Genomic DNA, 19,421 nt, shown 5'->3' with positions numbered 1-19,421 from the left:
TTCATTTTTAGAGCAGGGTGTAAGACAACTCCACAGCCCGCATGCATGCAGCTTACTTTGCTTCATGTGTCTGCCAAGACCCACCTCCTGTTGACACTGGCCACGTGGGCTTGAAAGAGATAGAGAAAGCAGTGTGTGTGTGTGTGTTTGTGTGTGTGTGTGTGAGTAAGAGAGAAAGGGGCTGAGGGTCATTAAAAGACCTGGAATGTTGTTGAAATGACTCATGGAAACGGCTTCTGATATAATAGTGTGCGAATATTAAAACTGCTGCCTGCTGCGTTTTTTTTTCTGCCGGTTATTTAATAAATTTAGGTTGTTTCTTTGAGGAAAACCAGAAGACAAGGCAATAAGTGAGTGTATTGTTACCGTCGCTAAGCTTGACCTATTCTGAGATAAGCTGCTTTTCCTTTTGGCGTGGTGAAAAGCTGCAGCTAACTTGTTACTGTGTCACAGTTGCATGTTGAACATGTGGCCACAGCTTCGACCAGCACCATTCGTTTTACTATTTCCTCCTGTGCTATACTAACAGGTGGGTCTTGTCTGAAAATAATCTGGTTTTAGCTGCATTTTGAGACTTAAAAAAAAAGAGAGAGAGAGACCCAACCTCTTTCCCCGCAGCCCCTGCTTAGCAGCAGTGACATTTGTTGACTCAATAGTTTCAGATTTGTTTTTACACAGAATGGGGGATGGGGAGAGGCAGAGAGAGAGAGAGGGAGGGAGGGAGGTGGAGTCACTGTAGCCTGCGACATGGACCCTGCAGAGACAAAATAGACAGTTTTTTTTTTTTTACAATGTGCAGTTCTAAACATAACTATGTGAGAACCACGTTACAGCTGAGATACTTTTAGCGTTATGTGTCTTCAAATCGCATATTGCATCATCTGCTAATGGAGCTTTTGGTGTTTGGTCAAATTTGTGTTTTTTTTGTTCTTTGTTGAAATAGTTAACCGCTCAACCTATAGCAGTACATGTCGCAGGAAATTACCAAACATTTTAGAAACGGGAAACCCTTTAATTCTATTCTGGTCACAAGTCAAAAGATATAAACAAAGCAGACGAAGAGCGTTGGACTACGGCTCGCCTTTTGTACTTATTTTTATAATCTAATCTTATCAGGTTGTTCATTGCATCAAGCCCAGCTAAGTGTTAGAGAACTAGAGACTGACAAATTGAAATCCCCGGTGAAGCTGTGTTGGGAAAACGCTAGGAGCGATGAACAGCTCTCTGTTCACCTCTCATGAAATGCCAACAAAGCACCCCCCAAGCAAGGCAGTAAACCCCTCCAACACCAGCACTTTAAGGTGTACCGGTAATCAGTGCTGCAGGGTTTTCAGACTGGTTAGCTTCCTTCCATGTCTTTGTTCCCTCGGGCGGCTGCTGTAAACAAGACAGTGCACACAGTCTACGTAAGGTACACTTCAAAGTTGTCCAGCTGAGGTATCAGTATGTTCAGTTAGTGTCAGTAGTTCACATAGAAACCTTCAAAAACACTCTCCAAAAACTAACTTCTAATAAATGCATTACTTTCTTGACTATAGCTAACTATAGCTAACATAAATATAAAACATAAAAAAATGTTGAAAAAATGTAAAACAAATTGTAAAAAATGTCCACTTCCAACAAAATCCTCTGTATGCTAGCTTCCTAGCACCAAATTGCGGCCTAACACACTTAGCTACTAGACATAGACTAGACGAGTACGAAGCTGTGGAAGATCCAGAAAGTTCCCAAAAACTGAGCTTAAAAAACAGAACACCATCTTAAAGTGGCCCAAAGCACTCGGCATAATGTGTAAATAAGAAACAGCTCGCTAACATCCTGACTACAGGACCTTAAAACATTATCAGGTTTTACTTGCGGCCACAGGACTCTAACAGTGCAGTCGGTGCGTTACCTAATGCTTGTCTTCAAATGGCCACGTTGACTTCTGTCGTGTGGATTGGCAGCAGTGAGGCAGGACGGCTCCTTGCTGGGGCTGCTTCCCTTGAGAGCTACTGTAAGTTGTAAATGAGAGATTATCTTGTCATTCCTCTCACCTTGTCACATTTCAAAGGGACTGAAGGCTTGTGCCCTCACCTCATATGTAAACACGGAGCTGTGGCCTCATGCTGACCTGGGGTCATCAAAATTTAGGCACACTTGTCACTTGACTGATTTCACACCCAAAGATGTTGATGGGCATTAGCAAGGGATTTAAAACTGTTTTTCTTGTGGCCCAGTACCATCGTTGATTTATGTTAAGCAAAACAAAGACGGGAACCTGCGAGCTCCTCAGGTCAAAGGCCTGGGCTCCTGGTTTGGGATCTGGGTGTCACTTTAAGTCATGTGGTTGTTTATAGTCCTACTCCCTGAGCAGGGTTTTTCATTCCTGCAAGTGAAAGCATTCATCGAAATGATTAAACTGGTTAGGGGGTGAAATGAGTTATTCTTTTCAACATTTTTTTTTTTTTTTTTTTTTTTTTTTTGCAATGTAAAAATATGTAACTGAAAAAATAGGGGCAATGATAAATACCAATTTTTGGTTCCATGTTAATTCTATATTATCTTATTGGGGTCCAAGGCTGCAACTACTTTAGTTAACCTGCAGTGTGATGCACTATTGATATATAATGTATAATACATATGAGATTACTTATGATATGTTCAATATGGAGGGAGTATGGTGCCTTGTTGGATCTATAACGAATCCAACAATGTCTGCACAATCTGAATAGAAACTGACTTAAAACCGCATATTTCATAATCAAATTCTGATGCCTTTCCACACCGTACCCGTGCTCTTATTTAGAATCAGATCATTTCCCTCATTTGTCTCCGTACTAGTTTATTTTATTTTATTATGGAGATGAAAACACATAATTGTTGTGCGATCTGAATCAAGGCAGTAGTTTTGTCACTTAGTGTGAACCCACTAAAATGACAAAGTCAACTTGTGTTTTTTTTTTTTTTCTCACATATTTGGTGGGAATTATTAGCTCCTAATAAGGTGGAGAAGCAAGTTGTGAGAGAGAGAGCAGCGATCAGTGTGCAGCTTTCCTTATATTGGTCCCGAAGTGGGAGAAACTTGAGGTGCGAGAGCTGCAAGGGCTCGTCACGAAGCTGAGAAAAGCAGCACTTCTCACAATCACCAGTGGCACTACGCACATATCACCTGGGGCAATCTAAACACACAAGTCTTTATGTAGGGTAATAACTAGGTACTCTCTGCTTAGGCCAATACACAAATTGAGTGACCCCAGGATAGCCCCCCCACCCCACCAACAAGATGTCACCCACTACTGCCCCTCCTCCTGTAGTTATCTTAAAAGACAAGGGAGAGTCGTTAGTGTGGGTCTCAGATAGCCTAATTGTTTAAGCCCCAGCAGGGGTTCTTGAGCAGGGTTGTGGAGACGGGGGTTTACACACGAGAATCAGAGCAAGTGGATAACAGTTCACATAGATATATATATATATACATATATATATATATATATATACACATCCGTTTCAAAAGCAATGAAGCATTTTTCACATCCTATTGTACTTGCCTTGCACATTTGTGTGTGTTTATGTATGCGTGTGTTCTAGTAAGAGGGAGAGAAAGAGAAAGACTTCTTCTAACTATTGACAGAGTCCCTCCGTGGGCACAGCAGGGTTGGACAGGGCCAATCAAGGCTTGTCACTGTTCCCGTGGAGACCAACTGCTTCTGAGAGGTTTAAGAACTGGTTCCCGCATTCAGGCTGCAGGTGCTTCTATCCTCCCCTCGCACCGCCTCCAGCCGAAGCCTCCATAGGCACGGCCTGCTATTAAGAGAGGTGAAGACCTTTTTTTTTTTTTTTTACCCGCTGTGTAAGCCCCTCACACACTTCTCCCACACTTGATCCCAGAGGGGAATCAATGACTGACCCCTTCGAGAACCTGATTGCAGATCGACTCTGATCTGTTTTGCGTCTAGTTAAACCAAAAGAGGCACGATAGTCCCCATATTTATGAACAGCCATGTAGAATCAGCCGCTACCAAATTTAAAACATTGTTATGGACATAATGATATTTTCCTGGATGTTCCAATATTCGGGATCACTAAAGTTTGCTCACTGCTACGTGCGCACGCCTGAAACATTTCCACTGAAACTTCTCCACTGGTGTTTGGGATGGAGCATGTGGTGACCCCTGCTGGTGGAGCTTGATGACCTCAAATGCTCAAATGTCCAATCCTGAAAAAGTGTCTGCTTGAAGTACCATTTATTTTTTAAATATTTAAAATAATAATAATTAAATAATATTTCTTTAGCAGCTTGCCAGACTCAAGCGAGACACCCACACTGGGTTTTCTGAAGGCCTTCTCTAAGAGTTTTATAGGTCACTTCCTGTCTCTACCTAGAGAGGTTGTTCTCACTGCTGCCTAATCGGGAAGGTGTGATAAATGTCGAGGTGTACATTGTAAATGAATACAAAATGTCTGTTTAATGTGCCATTGTTTTGAGAATATCACCGTACCAAACATTTGGTTGTCCACATATCACAAAATTCAACAATTTCCATGGCATGTTTTTCTTTTTTTTTTTTCCAGGAAACTGCATCTATAACAGGTCTCTTTACAAATGTAATACAAAATTGGGGTTGTTAAAGTAAAATGAAGATGCAGGATTGTTTTTCAAATAGTTCTTCTATCAGGTACTTGTGTCTGTTTAAAAGAACAGAAGTCACACGCAGGCACTCCCTGTGCAGACAGCTGTCATATTTACGACTGCTAATGTAGCTTCGCCCGGCAGCAGCCTCCGTGGTCCCCTTGCAGTCTAAACAACATCTCGATTCACCGTTTTCCCACAGGTGGCCTCTGGTTTTGCCCCCATCTGCCTGCCAACTGTCCCAGCAGCAACACCCTAGTGTAGCAGCCAGAACACAGCCTCTGTTTGTCAGGGGAATAATGAGACGGCAGTGGATCTAGCAGAATATTGTTCAGGGGTTACTGGTTCCCTTTAGCTTACACGTCTGTGTAAAGAAGGTGCGCCTGGACTGTATGGAAATTGTACTCATTACTTGCGACAAAAGGAGCATTGTCAAAATAAAAGCCTCAAAGTAAAATTACATTTAAAAGTATCTCATGGTTTTAACAACAAAAGATACTTCCATTTGAGTATCAGTTTTTCACATCAAACGGCAAAGTTTTATTATTCTAAATTATGACCACATTATATTGTTAGAAAGCTTAAACGCAATTCATCATATACATAGAACAGGACCGCCTGTGGTATGGCTTGCTCAAAACTACTGCTTTAAAGGTTTTGTTAACCTTGGGTTAGCACTGATGCCTCCCAGCGAGGAGGTCCGGGTTTGAGTCTGACTCTTTTCTGTGTGGAATTTGCATGTTCTCCCTGTGTCTGCGTGGGTTTACTCCGGGTACTCCCGTTTCCTCCCACCTCCAAAGACATGCTTCTTTGGTTAATTGGTCTAAATTGGCTAGGCTGGCTGGCTATGGCTAGTTCTGGCTAGACGACTGGGTCAGAGCATCTCAAAAACAGCAGCTCTTGTGCAGTGTTCCCAGGCTGCAGTGGTCAGTTTCTATCAAAACTGGTCCAAGGAAGGCGAATGTTGTCCCATTAGGTCCAATCCAACATAAGAGCTGACACCTGTCCACTACCGAAAGCACCAACAGTGAGCACATGAACATGAACTGAACCACGGAGCAATGGAAGTGACCGAGTGTCACTTACCTTGGGAACACATGGCGCTAGGATGTGGGAAGAAGGCAAGCCAGTGGAGGCAGTGTGATGCTTTGAGGAATGTCCTGCTGGGATCATGCCATCTATGTTGATGATGTTTTGAAACGTACCTTCTATGTGAACATTGTTGCGCCACGTACGCTCTTTCGTGGGAGCTGTATTCCCTGATGGATGTGGCCTCTTTCGGCAGGATAATGCTCCCTGGCATCTGCCAGAATGGTTCGGGAATGGTTTGAGGAACACAACAACAAGTTTGAGGTTTTGGCTTAGCCTCCAAACTCCTCAGATCTCAGTCCAATCAAGCATCTGTGGGATGTGCAGGGCAATCAAATCCAATCTATGGAGGCCCAACCTCGTAACTTACTGGAGTTAAAGGATCTGCTGCTGACATTTTGGTTTCAGATACCACAGCACACCTTCAGGGATCTAGTGGAGTCATGGCTGTTTAGGAAGCAAAACGAGGACCAACACAGGATTAGGAAGGCGGTCTTAGGGTTATGCTTGATTGGTGTAGGTTGAATAATATTCTAACTATCCCAAAGAAACTTTAAGTTGAAATAAATACACCAAAAAATGCACTTTTAATAGGGAATGATCTTATATGAGAATGTTTGGACAGAAACTCAAAATAAGAGCATATCTTTTAGAAGAATCATGTTTATCCCTCCAGTAGAGATCCATACTATAAAGCTCACAGAGCTCACTAGAGCCCAGAAAGTGAACTGAAACTGTTGTGTTTTCGTTGGGCCAACACCTTGCGTCAAAACTTTGCACAGTTTTTTTTTCTTTCTCTTTGTCATCCATCAGTATATATTATTAATGTTGCTTGTGCCCCATGTCTGCAAGTAAACAATCTGATATTTTATTGTTACTCCCACTCAAGAATACTTACCTTTCTGTAGCCAAATTTTTTGCACCTGGCTTAGGGACCACAGGGCTTCTGTAGATATGATGGTAAACAACGCACTTGCTCAAGACTGTTGCTCGACTTCTTGCTCAATGTCAGGTTGGAATGATGCACAACCAGCCTGTTGAGCTGCCTGCAGCTGATGTTTCAGAAACTGTTGCACAGCTGCCCAGGAGCAGCAGCTGCCTCCTCCTTGCTTATCTATGCATTGGCAGCTGAGACGGTCCTTCTAGATAGCGCAGACATGAAATCATCCCTTCACCTGCTCGGGGCTCGGTTCAGCGTGACGAGCACCCGGTGCAACAACCGCCCCCAGCCATGTTGTCTATCACTAGACAAACCTTCCTCCCTCTGAACTGCTCAACCATAAAACACTTAAACCTGACAGGAAAATAAAAACAGATAAGAAAAGCGAAGCTATGATTTTTTTTTTTTACTTCCAAAACCTGTATGAGAAGACGGAGCAGATTAGGCTCAGATGAAGGCATCCGGAGCAGAAATCTTGCAGACAGGGGAGGGATGCAGTGTGGTATTAAGGTAATTAAGAGGATGTTTTGCAGCGGCAAGGATGTGCCAGTGACTCAGAATGTAGCGTAACAGCTGTGCTGTGACACATAACCCCCCCTCCCTCCCACAGCCCATCACTGATTGTGGCAAGTCCTTGGTTGTGACCTTGCTCTCACTCTCTCTCTCTCTGCCCACGCTGTTGTGAGCCGGAGATGGTTGACGATCAATTTCAACTGTGCGCACTCTGCGGAGGAAGGCAGCATATGGTTAGACATGATTTACACAGACACAACCTCTCCCTGATATGCACCTCTTGCAAAGACACAAACAAGCTCTTACATATATTATCGTGTTCTGTTCTGCAGCAGGTTTTTTTTTTTTTTCTGGAGAATCTGTAATGCTGAGCTTATGGGTCAGCAGAGAGAGGTTAAAGGCAGCAGTTCATTGCTCACCGGAGGATCACATATTCTGTCATATCCGTCTCAAAACAATACTCATGCTGTCCTACGAACGTTGAGACAGTTTTTCTTGCATGATTGAGACTTTAGACTTTCTCGTTCTATGAGACTTTAGTTAATCGGATCTTTTCAATTCTTTCAGTTTTACAGACTTTGTTTTCTCTGACTGAGCTTATTTTTAGGCTGTTTGTATCATTAAAAGATACAATTTGCTTTACAATTTACAATTCCAGGTAAAATGTTAGAGAAGAGTTAGAGAAAGCATTATGTAAAGATGTCACTATTTGTCAGTGTGAGCAAATGTATGGACTAATCAGCATTAGGATGATCACCATAAATAATTCAAGATATTTATACTGATATTTCAAAACAAGAGCATGGCTGGTATTATGTTCGCTATGTGGTCTGTCTGTCTGTCTGTCAACACCACACTTTACGAGTGCATAACTGAGATAAGAAGGGCGGCTAAGAACCCACGGGTCAGAACGCCAACACGTTGACAGGTTTTGAGGACACATGTGCTTAAAACTTCCCTCACCTGCATTTGTGCGCAGCTTACTCCACACCAACGTTCTCTCGGTATAAAATGTAGAGACTCCCTATTTGAATTTGTGCAGGTGATGCAAATGCTTCAGGTATTGATAAGTTCAAAGACCTATTTTTTTCCTCCCGGCTTTCCATTATATAATGTAGGTTGTGATGTCAGACTCCGCTCTCCTGCTTTTGTCAAAGACTGCATCCTTTGTCTCACTGGATGTTCTTTTCACATCATGTACCACAGGAGGGGAGATGACGCTTCGATACAACGCGACCACCTTATACGACATAAGGATATGAGACGGAAAAAATGCAACTGTTTGTCAGGCAAAAACACACAGTAAATGACATCGCATTGAAAACAATGACGGTTTCCTGAACGCAGTCTCACTAAATACGTTCTATTCTCAACAGAACAAAGACTAAACCTTTTTTTTTTTCCTGGTCGTTTTACTCAAATTCTAGTCCTTTAATCCCGTAACAAATGGCCAGTGTGAGATGTTTGACTTTTGGTTACGTCCATCTCCGTGCAAGCCTCTAAATTGTAGCGTTAGCTCTATATGCAACAGCGAAGCAAGCGAGAGAACAGTTTAGTTAACGCCCGTCTCAGCGCGTCCCTTTCTGCCTCTCGGAATATTTTATCTTAACGAAAAACACTTTCAGCGCACTATACAGCTTCACCATAATGATATTTTTACTCCCAGAGACATGGCTTAAATGATTTCCTGTGCTAATGCAATGGGCTTGGCCATCCCTAAGGCAACGGCACTGGTCTCATTAGGGTTTCTAGTCATGAAAGTGGTGAAAAAGGAAAAGCACTGAATGGGGTCGTTAAATACATCATCAAAGAGGTGTGTCTCCGCTCTCTCGTTATAAGTTAAGATAACGGCAAAAAAAAGGGAGGGGGTTGGGGGGAGGGGGTGTAGGGGGTTATGTGCAGGGAAAAGTCAGTTGGTGTTTGCTTGTACTTCCTGTTTTTGTGTCTAATTACTGAGCCATAATGAATTTTCCATATCTAATTTATTTTTAATTTTGCAGCTAATTACACCAGTTGCATGCGCTGGATGTATTTCGGTGTAAGGATATTTTCCTTAGTTTGAGTCACAAACCATATAAGTCATTAATCTCTGAGTTTAAAATCATTTGGGCATTTTATTTATATTTTATCCTTTGAGACCAATATTAATTTAATGAGAGAAATCCCTAATAAATACTAAGGCTTACCGTTATTCACATCATCTGTAATTCTTACTTACAGTTATTTGTCACCGTTACTCACATGCGACAAATGATTAGGCCCAAGTTTTAGTGTAAATCTGTTTCTTTGGAAAACCACACTGCCTTGACTCTTCATAGCTAAGAGGATGCTGTGATTTTTAATTATTTTAAAAGCTGTGACTGAACTATAACACCAGCTGAATAAAAGCCGCAGACATTCTGGAGTCAATGTTGTGTGTGGCTGTGATATACATTGCAGACATACGTTAAATAACCACTAGAGGGCAATGTGTCCAATGCATTCAATCTGATGTCACAGGTTTCATAAGGGCGACATGTCACACAAAGAGAAATGGCAAAGAGTCAGTTATTACACCGTGTGCAGATTGGAAGAGTGAATCACCACAAAATCTGATCATTACCTTGATATGAAGCCCCCGCCCCCTTTTGGAATTCCTTTGACTCAGAGGTGGTATGCATTTTTTTTTTTTTTTTTTATAACCGCTGCTTCTTGCATCAGGTTCCTGGCCATTTATTCATGATGTTTACGTCATCCATCACACAGTCATTAAATCCAAAAAGAAATTATTAACAGATTTGTTAATAATCACAATGTGAAAGAAATACCAAAAATTAGACCAATTTTCTTTTCACTAATTTTCATTAGCAGTTATCATGAGGTGAAGGGGAATATTAAATCAGCTATAAAGTAATAGACATATGGCAGATGGCGATATTTTAAATAAAGCGTTGAGAAAAATGCCATTAATCAGTACATTTTATCTTCTATGTCCAACAGACAGGAAGCTGCCCGCCTCCTCTTCCAGTATATATTTCTGTTCCTCTCTCTCTCTGTGTCCCCTTCATCTCCCCCCTTGCTATCTCTTCCCCCCTCCTGTGGGATCATGGGAATTGTGCAAGTAGCGTGGCGTTCCACGCTCTGCCCGCGGCGCTCCAGGAGGAGGCGTGCAGTAATGACCTGCTCCTCAGCTCGCTCGCCATCATCGCCCTCACAATTAATTCCCGCCTCGCGTTCCTCTGTGGTGGCGGAGGGGAGGGGGGCGAGAGTGTGGGCTCCCTCATTAGAGCTCCTTGTAATGTGTCTGGCAGCAGTTCCCATCCTGCCACTTCTGCCCTTCCACTGCTGCTACCATGTTTGTTTTATGGACGCCTCCCTCTATGCTTCCGTGCCTCACAGAATGACTGACACCGAGTGTAAAAGTGCGCCGGGTCTGTGTTTTTATCCGGGGCTCTAGGAAACACATGAATGCACCTTTTTCGCATGCATATCGTAGGAAGGTTATATTCTCAGCAGGTTATTCCAGGTTCATCCGGCTAGCATACAGAGCTTTTTTTTTTTTACCTGTGGAAATGTATTGTCACATTACAATGCCCTGAGAAACAAGTGATGACATTTTGAGCGGCTGGTGACACCGAAGTAAGGCTACACGCTGAACTTTTAAACCAAGTGGAGCAGAAGCTGACCTGGATTTCAACTCTGTGAGATGTTTCACTTTCATCATAGCATGGTCTGCTTCACATGATTGGCCGGGCCACGTATTTTTCAGAAAGTAATGATACTTCATAATATTGTATGGGCTGGGGGTGGGTGGGGCCTCTGTGGATCATCACACAGATACTTGATCAGTTTGGGATCTAGTGAATTTGGAGCCCAGGTCAACACCCTGTGCTTTTTTTTTTATGTGTTTTGAGTTGTTCCTAAACCATTTGTGTGTGTGTGTGTGTGTGTGTGTGTGTGTGTGTGTGTGTGTGTGTGTGTGTGTGTCTGGCTGCATCCTCCTGCTGCCATCAAGGAGTGTCATTGCTATGGGGTGGGGGCACCTGGTCTGGTCTTAGAATAACATCAGAATTGGTCAGGGGCTTCTCATGGTGAGTTCGCAACTAACAGCCAAAGAGTCCACTCAGGTAAAAACAAGGCAGAGTTAATAATAGACGTCCATTTAATAAATAAATAAATGCGTTTGATCTGCAAAATGCACTCTTTCTACCCAGGTAGCCATATAACTAAAAAGTTTCCTAAAATATGTCAACCACAGTTTGTGTCCACTGCCCCTAAGAAGGTCCATTACTTCAGGTGTATGCAACATTTTAAGAAACATTACACGGATGATGTCACCTGTAGTGAGAACATCCTGAAGACAGCCTGAGCGTAACTCAGTTTTACTCTTGACCTTTTTTTCTTGGCTATGCCCAAGTTCAAAGTGATAAAATTCAACGTAAATAATGTAAATCCAAGCTGACAATACCCTGACAGGGATGCATGATTTTTTTTTTTTTTTTACTGGAGTATGAAACTGTTTGCACTCATTGGATAAGCAAACTCAAGCAAACAGAGCAGTGTACAGTATGTACTCTGTACAAAACAAAATAGCAGACTGGTATTCTTGGGGGAAAACAGAGGATAAAGGAATGAGAAGAACAATCTTTGCTGTTATATCCCGAACAAACTGGGACCCATTAGTCAGTTCACATTTCTGTATAACATGCCACTCAAATTTTAGTATTTAGCACATTATCATTAACATGTCAAAATGGTGAATATATATATAGATAGATAGATATTACCAAAAACAAAAGAAACTTATTATTGTCTTACTTGTTATTGGTGGAACAGACAGTCAGCTGTTTGTGCATCTCCACAATCTTCAAATTTATCTGGGTCAATAAAGACGGAACACACTGAGGAAAGGTTAACTGAGGCGGTTTGGAGATACAGTTATTTCCATGACTTGTGTTTGTGGATAAAAGCTCTCCATCTGGCTCTCTGTGTAACAACACCACCCAAACACTAGTCGGCACTGTGTCTTTTTTTGTTTCTACCTCATGCTTCGCTTTCTGCTTCAATGGCTTCCAAACAATGTCGACTGCAACTGTCACCAATTTCGCCGAGAACAAATCTCACAAATGTCTGTATCTCCACACCGCCTCTTCATTGATCCCGAGCAATCAATTTGAAAATTGCGGAGATGGAGGAGCATACTAAAGCGGAAATACACTTTTTTGATTTTACATATGTACCTGACTCAAGTACTGTAACAGGTGTAGACCCTGGCGACCTTTCCCATCTGTTTTGGTCCTGTCCCAGGCTTGTCACATTCTTTTCTGAAATCTTCAAAACTCTTAGCACAGCATATAACACTACTTTCTCTCTCTTGGCTTTGCTTGTTGTCCCTCTGCAGCCTCTTTAAGTCATGCAGACTGTTCTTGCCTTTGCCACCCTGTTGACACGGCGACTCTCCTCAACTGGAAACACCCTCAACCTCCATCTCCATCCCAACAGATGAATGAAAGACGTGTTACTGTCCATTAGACTTAAAAAGCTTAGATTTTTCCCCAATGGTTCTTTAACCCTTACACGGTATTTGAATTACCGTATCTCACAGTGGTTTGTGCTACTGACAATTAGACCAGTGTGGCTGAACACTGGGAAGTTGTGCTTATGACATCTCAAGGGTATAACTAACTTCATTTTTACCAACAAATTCCTCCAAACAACTCTCTCTTCCTTGGTCTCCCCAGTCTTGCTTCCTACAGCCAACAGCAGTGGTGCGTCATCATTACCGTAATGGCAGCTTTTTTCCCCCAGAAAGCGCAACCACCCAGTGCTCAGCCACACTTTGAATCAGTGAGTTAAGGTAATTCAGATACCGCAAGCTTTTTTATGCGCAGGGAGATGTTTAGGTCTTAAAGGACCTAATTCATTTGAAAAAACTTGGGAGACCTCTCCTGAATTATATTGAATCTTTGACATCTTGGATGTCGGATTGTGACGACTGTTACCTGTGAAACTGCTTCCAATAAAGAAAGTCATTAAAAAAAAAAGGGAGAAACACACAACTACCAATCGGACCAATCACAGCTCTTGCTGTCTCTGTCGTGTAATTAAATTTCTAGGGAAGTGCACATCTACTACAGCATTACGGTGTGGGCCGTCTCCGTAACTACGGCATCAAACTGAGGCAGAAGCATACACCACCTGTAAGTTACAGTGTTCAGCATCTGCTATTGTGGACGCCGTCAAAGCCAAGGATACAGCTCAGAGCTCATACAGAGGTTGAGTCAGCACACAGACAAAAAGAGGCTCCTGGTTGACAGTACTGTGTAGGAAGCGAGTAAAAAGTTGATTTGTTTCAAGTAATATTGATGAAGCCATGATTTTGATAAGCGATATTGTCAGCGTGTGTTTGTGTGTGCGTCCTCTCTCTCTCTCTCTCTGCCTGGCTTCTGTTTCTCTGTGTGAAACATTTCTAGTTGCACTTAAAACAATCTCTACCCCCTTATCACCCACTGTGGCAACTTGTGTATAAACCTCATAATTAATTCATTCTGATTTTTTCTTTGACATCAGATCACGGGTTGCATGTAGTAAAATCTTTAACAAAAAAAAAAGACTTCTATAACTGAGGGTTCAATTTTACTGTAAAATAGTGACACAGTTATATAATCTGTATCTGAATAAATTGAAAGCAGAGAGAACCAGTTGAAAAAGTAATCTGTATAGTTTGGCCACATTTTTAGGAAACAAAACTTGCCCAGGAAGCCCAAAGTTCACCTAATATGGGCTCTTCCTGCTATTTTGAGCCACAGTCACCTTGATGTATAGCTCCTAGATATAACTGATAAGTCTACCTGTTCCATCCGGATATAATTAATCAGATACAGTTACACATCCAGATACTGATTAAGAGCAAGGCCCCTGATTCATGGTGGGAGATGTAAACCTTATAGAAACAAACATTTATAGCTAAGAGCAGAATTAGTGCAGCAGAAGCAGTGTCACAAAAGTGTCAAGTGTGTAACTGTTAGAACAACGTGGCACAAAACACCTAAAATTGAGTCACATCCTGAACGTGACCTATGGACTTAACCCGGTGCTTCAGAACGATATTTGTGTTTGCCAAAGCTGTTTGCTCACCGGCGCTGACAGATGAGCATGGCAACTGTGTTTGCACAAATAACCAAAAAAGCGAAAGTGTCCCTAGTCACGGTTCATGAAGAAGCTTGAAGTTCAATAACCTGTCAGTGTTGATAAGTTGGCTTTTTGTTAACCGGGGAGCTGCATCAGTTGTATACAAAAATACAAATTCCCCCGGAAGAATTGTGAAAGATTGAAAGAAGTGGCTGAACGTCATCCAGGGTCACTTGTGTTTATTTGTCGGACTCGAACAAATATCCCCTCTCCAAAATCATTTTGTTGTTCACTAAAAACAACACAGATGACAGTAACTGTTCCTTTACCACCTCGAAGGACCTCTGAAGGCGTCCTGAGGTATCTGGAAACAATATGTAGAAGCAGATCCTTTACGTCCTGCAGGTTACAAAGTGGAGCTGCCACTGACAGTACTTGTTGTTCCAGTGCTTTCCACAGATGATGTTTGGAGTGATATTGCCGTGAATGCCGGGAACCCGCTTTTCTCAGTAGAGCATCACACTCCATTCAGCAGCTTGTTTTCCTTCCTCAGCGGTGCGATCACCTCCACAGGTAAGTAGCTACATGTACTGGATACATTAGGTAATCAAATTGGGTAACGTGAATTTAAGATTCCACTTTAGTTGAGCCAAGTCATTTATATAAATCAGTTCTTTATACTTATTAAGTGGCCCTCAATAAGCACAGTTACATCCGACGATATCTGTTATGTAGTTCTCTTACTGTAAATAAGTTATTGATACAGCTTTACTAAGCCAGACGTTTTCACCTGTTAAGGAATTAAACCAAATAAGAAAAAAAAAAAAATAATCAGCAGCTCATTCGTAGGTGGGTGTGTAACTGCTCTTTCACAAATACCACTGCAAACAAAGTACTTACACGGACCGAGCATAACATTATGACCACCTTCCTAATATTGTGTAGATCTCCCTTGTGCCTCTAAAACAGTTGTGATTCATCAGAGAATGAACATCAGCCTTCTGAGGGTGTCATGTGGTGACACAGTGTTGTTAGTGGGGGTCTTTGGGTGCTGTGGGTTGTGGGGAGGGGCCTCTGTGGATCAGGCTTGTTCCAGTGCATCCCAGTGTCTCAGTAACATCCACACAAATGCCAGGTCCAAAGTTTTCTCAGCAGAACATTGTATGGTCACAAGGTGGTCAGCGATATTCACTTCTCCTATCAGTGTTGTTGTTGTTATCAGCAATGTTGTGGCTGATTAGTGTATAAACTCGTTTCTACATCCGAACTAACGTCATGTCTGGATCCATGCAGCAATGCGTAATTAACTCGCTAACTAATGCAAGACTCCAACAAAAGTTCTGTGGGGAAAAGTCAGCAATCCGTAGTTAGTCTTTATCCAAATAATTCTTGCGTCTGTGTGGTCAATAAGAGGAAGTGGAGACAGCCTCTGGCCCGGTGGGTGGGCTGCAGCTGAGCAGGGGCAGATGGACACTGTGCTGTGGCTCATTCCTTCCACAACTCATTAAAATCAAACGGTTAAAATGCAGCAGCCTATCACTGTCGATCCTTTTACACCTTCCTGCACAATGGCCGTTCAGTATAATATGTGCTACATGTAATTGATAAACATTTTTCACTTCATCTGAGTGTGGTCAATTTTTTTTTTCTCTAATTGGTGCATACGTGACCAATAGGAGAATATGAAAACTAGCAGTAAGAAGTCAGTGGCCGGAAAATGTTTGGAAACCTTTAATAAATTCAAGTAAATAAGCTGTGTTCACTGACACTAATTTGTTTTGCCGTGTGAGTTTGCTGGCAGCCCCCCACTATACCAGAAGGTTAAACATTTGACATTAATATCCATCAGAGGACGGGTGTAACATTTTATTTGCCTCACAGTCTTATTTGTCGTCGGTTTAACACTTGAAACACTGTTCTAAAATCAGGACAGACTAATTTCGCTCAATTTTTTTTTTACAATTTTTAAGACGTCTACTTGTAGTTTTGTTGGTGTTGTATTGCAGCTTAAAACCTTCACTTAAAAAGCATAAAACTACTTGAGAGTTGTAAACCTTTTGTCAATTCATTCAGGGTGTATGGTACATGCTTGGTCAGATTGTGTCTCTGTGGTTGAAATCAATACCTTCTTTCAGTGCATGTTTTAAAGGATTTAAAAAGAAAGAAAAAAAGCCAGGATCAGTAAGTACCAAAATCATTTGTGTGAGCAGTAATATATATACGATGATATATGTAGTATGTGTAGCTCACTTTGACTTGGTCATTGTAAAAGCAGCTTGCACGCTAAAAAAATGCGTTGTCCTCCTGGTTTATGGTATATTTCCAGAAGATCAGTTCAATTCAATTCAGTTTTATTTATATATAATGTCAATAGCAATACAAATTGTCTCAAGATGCTTCACAGAAAACAGCCTGAAACCTCCAAGTAGCAAGAACGAAAAACTGCCTTTTAACAGGAACAAACCTTGAACAGAATCCAGCTCCTAAGGCCGGCCATTAGAAAAAAAAAATGATAATGCAATTCAGACTATTTGCTTTGTTTATGTTTGCATACATACACTGCAGTGAATGAGTGAGTGACTTGGCTCTTGAAAAAAACACACCTGAACTGACTCTTGAGGTAACACTCCCAGAGAGAAAGACTAATCAGGAGGCGCAATGTCAATCTGCTAGTGCACACTGTGCTAAATTTAAAAAATAAGAATAACAAATCAGAACTAACAATAGCAGAAATCTCTAGTGCGCTTCCTTCTGTCTGAAAAGAGTTTTAAAGCATCTACAGTCTTGACTGAACATTTTCGTTCTCGTAGCCTGCGCGAAGATTTTTCCGTCCCCGTGTGACTTGAGGATTTCTGTGGATGCGATTGTATGTGGAAGCTGACATCTGCAGCAGACTGTGTGCCAGGAGTTGGCTTTCTCTTAGCAATGCTGCTAACAGGATAATTAAGGGTGCTCTATACACTCCAATTAGCAGGCAACTGCAAAGGGAGGAGGGATCACTCAAATGTATCCGAGGATGGCCGTGTAGAACTGGATGATGCACATCAGATCCACAACAACTAATGGCTAATGTGCGCAAGGTGAGGGCAACATACACTACTTTACAGCCTGCGGGAGGGAAGGCTGAGGCTGGTTTCTAAATGAATGCAGCCGCACCGTGTCGCATCGCTGCCAAACACATAATCTCACATTGTTTTCATCCTCAAGTCGCTCTCTTAGTTTCATTTCCGTCTTTCCGTCTGTGTCTTTCTCCTCTTGCTTTAAAGGCCTCGGAGGAATGCTGTTTACCACAACGGTCCGCATTAGCCTATCAGGAACACCTCCACGCGGCACAGTCGAGCTTCCTTCGTTTTTCTGGTCAGATTTTTTATTTATCTTCTATTTTTTTTTTTTTTTTGGTAAATCCCCTGAGGAGCGACTGTGACTGTGTTCTGGTTTCTTTGCTTGAATCCAAAAATCTAAAAGTCGTTCAAGCGTTCTGGGCCATCCAAAATAAGAAGATTTACAGTACGTTTCAATTAACGAGCTGAGATATGACACGGATCCTCACGCCCCGTTTCCTATCGTTATTTCAATCATGAGCATCAAAGCTCAACACTTTTCTTTTTTTGTGTTTCATCAAATTTCTTTCAGCTTGGTTTGCAGGATTTTTATAATTTTCACATGAAGACAAAAAAAAAAAAAAAGAGGCTGGGTGCATCCACGTTCCCTGCGTCTTTCTCCTCACAGGCGTGAGCATGGCGCTCACATCAAATTGAGACAGACGAATCAATGGATTCACACCATCAGTCCTCAAACACCCATGTCTGATGACTTCACTCCTCTGTGATTCCTCTCCCATCGACAAAGTGGGGGCCGCATTAAATCACGGGGTCATGCTTATTAATTACTCCTCAGAGTTTAGTTGAAAGCACGGGGAAACGGGGAGGAGCAGATTCACAGGGAGAGACGCCAGGGCACGCAGATAGGAACAAAGCTCTGCCGCGTAGGTTCATGCCTCCCACTGCTAGAGACCCACATACTGTCGTGGCTCTGCAGACAGAGGTTAGGACCACCTAGGCAGATTTCCCCTGGGGGCTATTATCGCCCGGAAGATAAAATGATTTTCAGACCAAGGAGCTTCCACACACAGATGCACAGGGCCTGATACGGAGAACACTGTCGAAAATAGCGCTTCAACATCCCTTCTTTTTCTCCTTTTTTTTTTACTGTAGCTGTCAGTCATGTATCGTGGCCAAGAACAAAAATTCTGTTTTGAGCCAAACTTAACCCAAATGCGTTCACAAACAATTCTTTACAAAAAAAAATAAAATGTTGAATGAGCTTTTTGCGGTGTCAAAATAACATGAGCTTTAAATTAGTTATGGGTACGCTGCAGGAGATGATCAAAACAAGACAGAAGGAAAGGACTTGTATAAACACTGGATGAATGGGATGAATTACAGTTCAGATTAAGAATCCTAGACGAAAAAAGAGACAGACCATCAATGAGTCTATAGGAGAAGTGGAGAAAGTAAATGTCCCAATAATATGATACCCCCCTTCCTTAAGTTGCAGCTCTGTGTGACTTAATGTTGATTATAATCCAAACTAGCGTGTTAGCATACCAGAGTCACGAAACAATACATATAAACTATATATTGAGAGGCAGAAACAGAACAGCAGCTCGTTTGTTCTGTAAGGTAAAATGATTTTGTTTTTGTCACCAGAGTCTGGTGGCTTTGAAAAGAGCGACATACAGCAGCCTCAGTTACCCAAAAAGTGACAGCAAGGTAAAGAAGTGATAATATTCTAAATATAGCATCCACCTAAACTGATGTGGATTTTTATTTTAAATTGAGTTTTTTGATCCACACCCCTTCGTTGCTTGGCTTCTATGTCAGTACCCAGACCCCCATCTACTTGATGAAACCCAACCACCCCTTTAAATGTGGACCGTTACATAACACTACCTGAGACATGCTAACGCTGAAGGCGCATATCTGCTGAACTTTACAACTCCAAATCAACCGGTTACTCTCCTCTACATGCAAAACAGCTGTAACAGTTTTTCAACATTTCCAGTCTTCAGTTAGGCCGATGAGACTGTGTCGCAACTTCTGGTAGAGTGCCAGACTGTGGTCAAACTGCAGAACGTTGCTCTCTCTGATTTTGCCAACT

Source organism: Mugil cephalus, chromosome 2 (assembly GCF_022458985.1).
Source record: "Mugil cephalus isolate CIBA_MC_2020 chromosome 2, CIBA_Mcephalus_1.1, whole genome shotgun sequence".
NCBI lineage: Eukaryota > Metazoa > Chordata > Actinopteri > Mugiliformes > Mugilidae > Mugil > Mugil cephalus.
Note: the sequence above shows the minus strand (reverse complement) of the source record.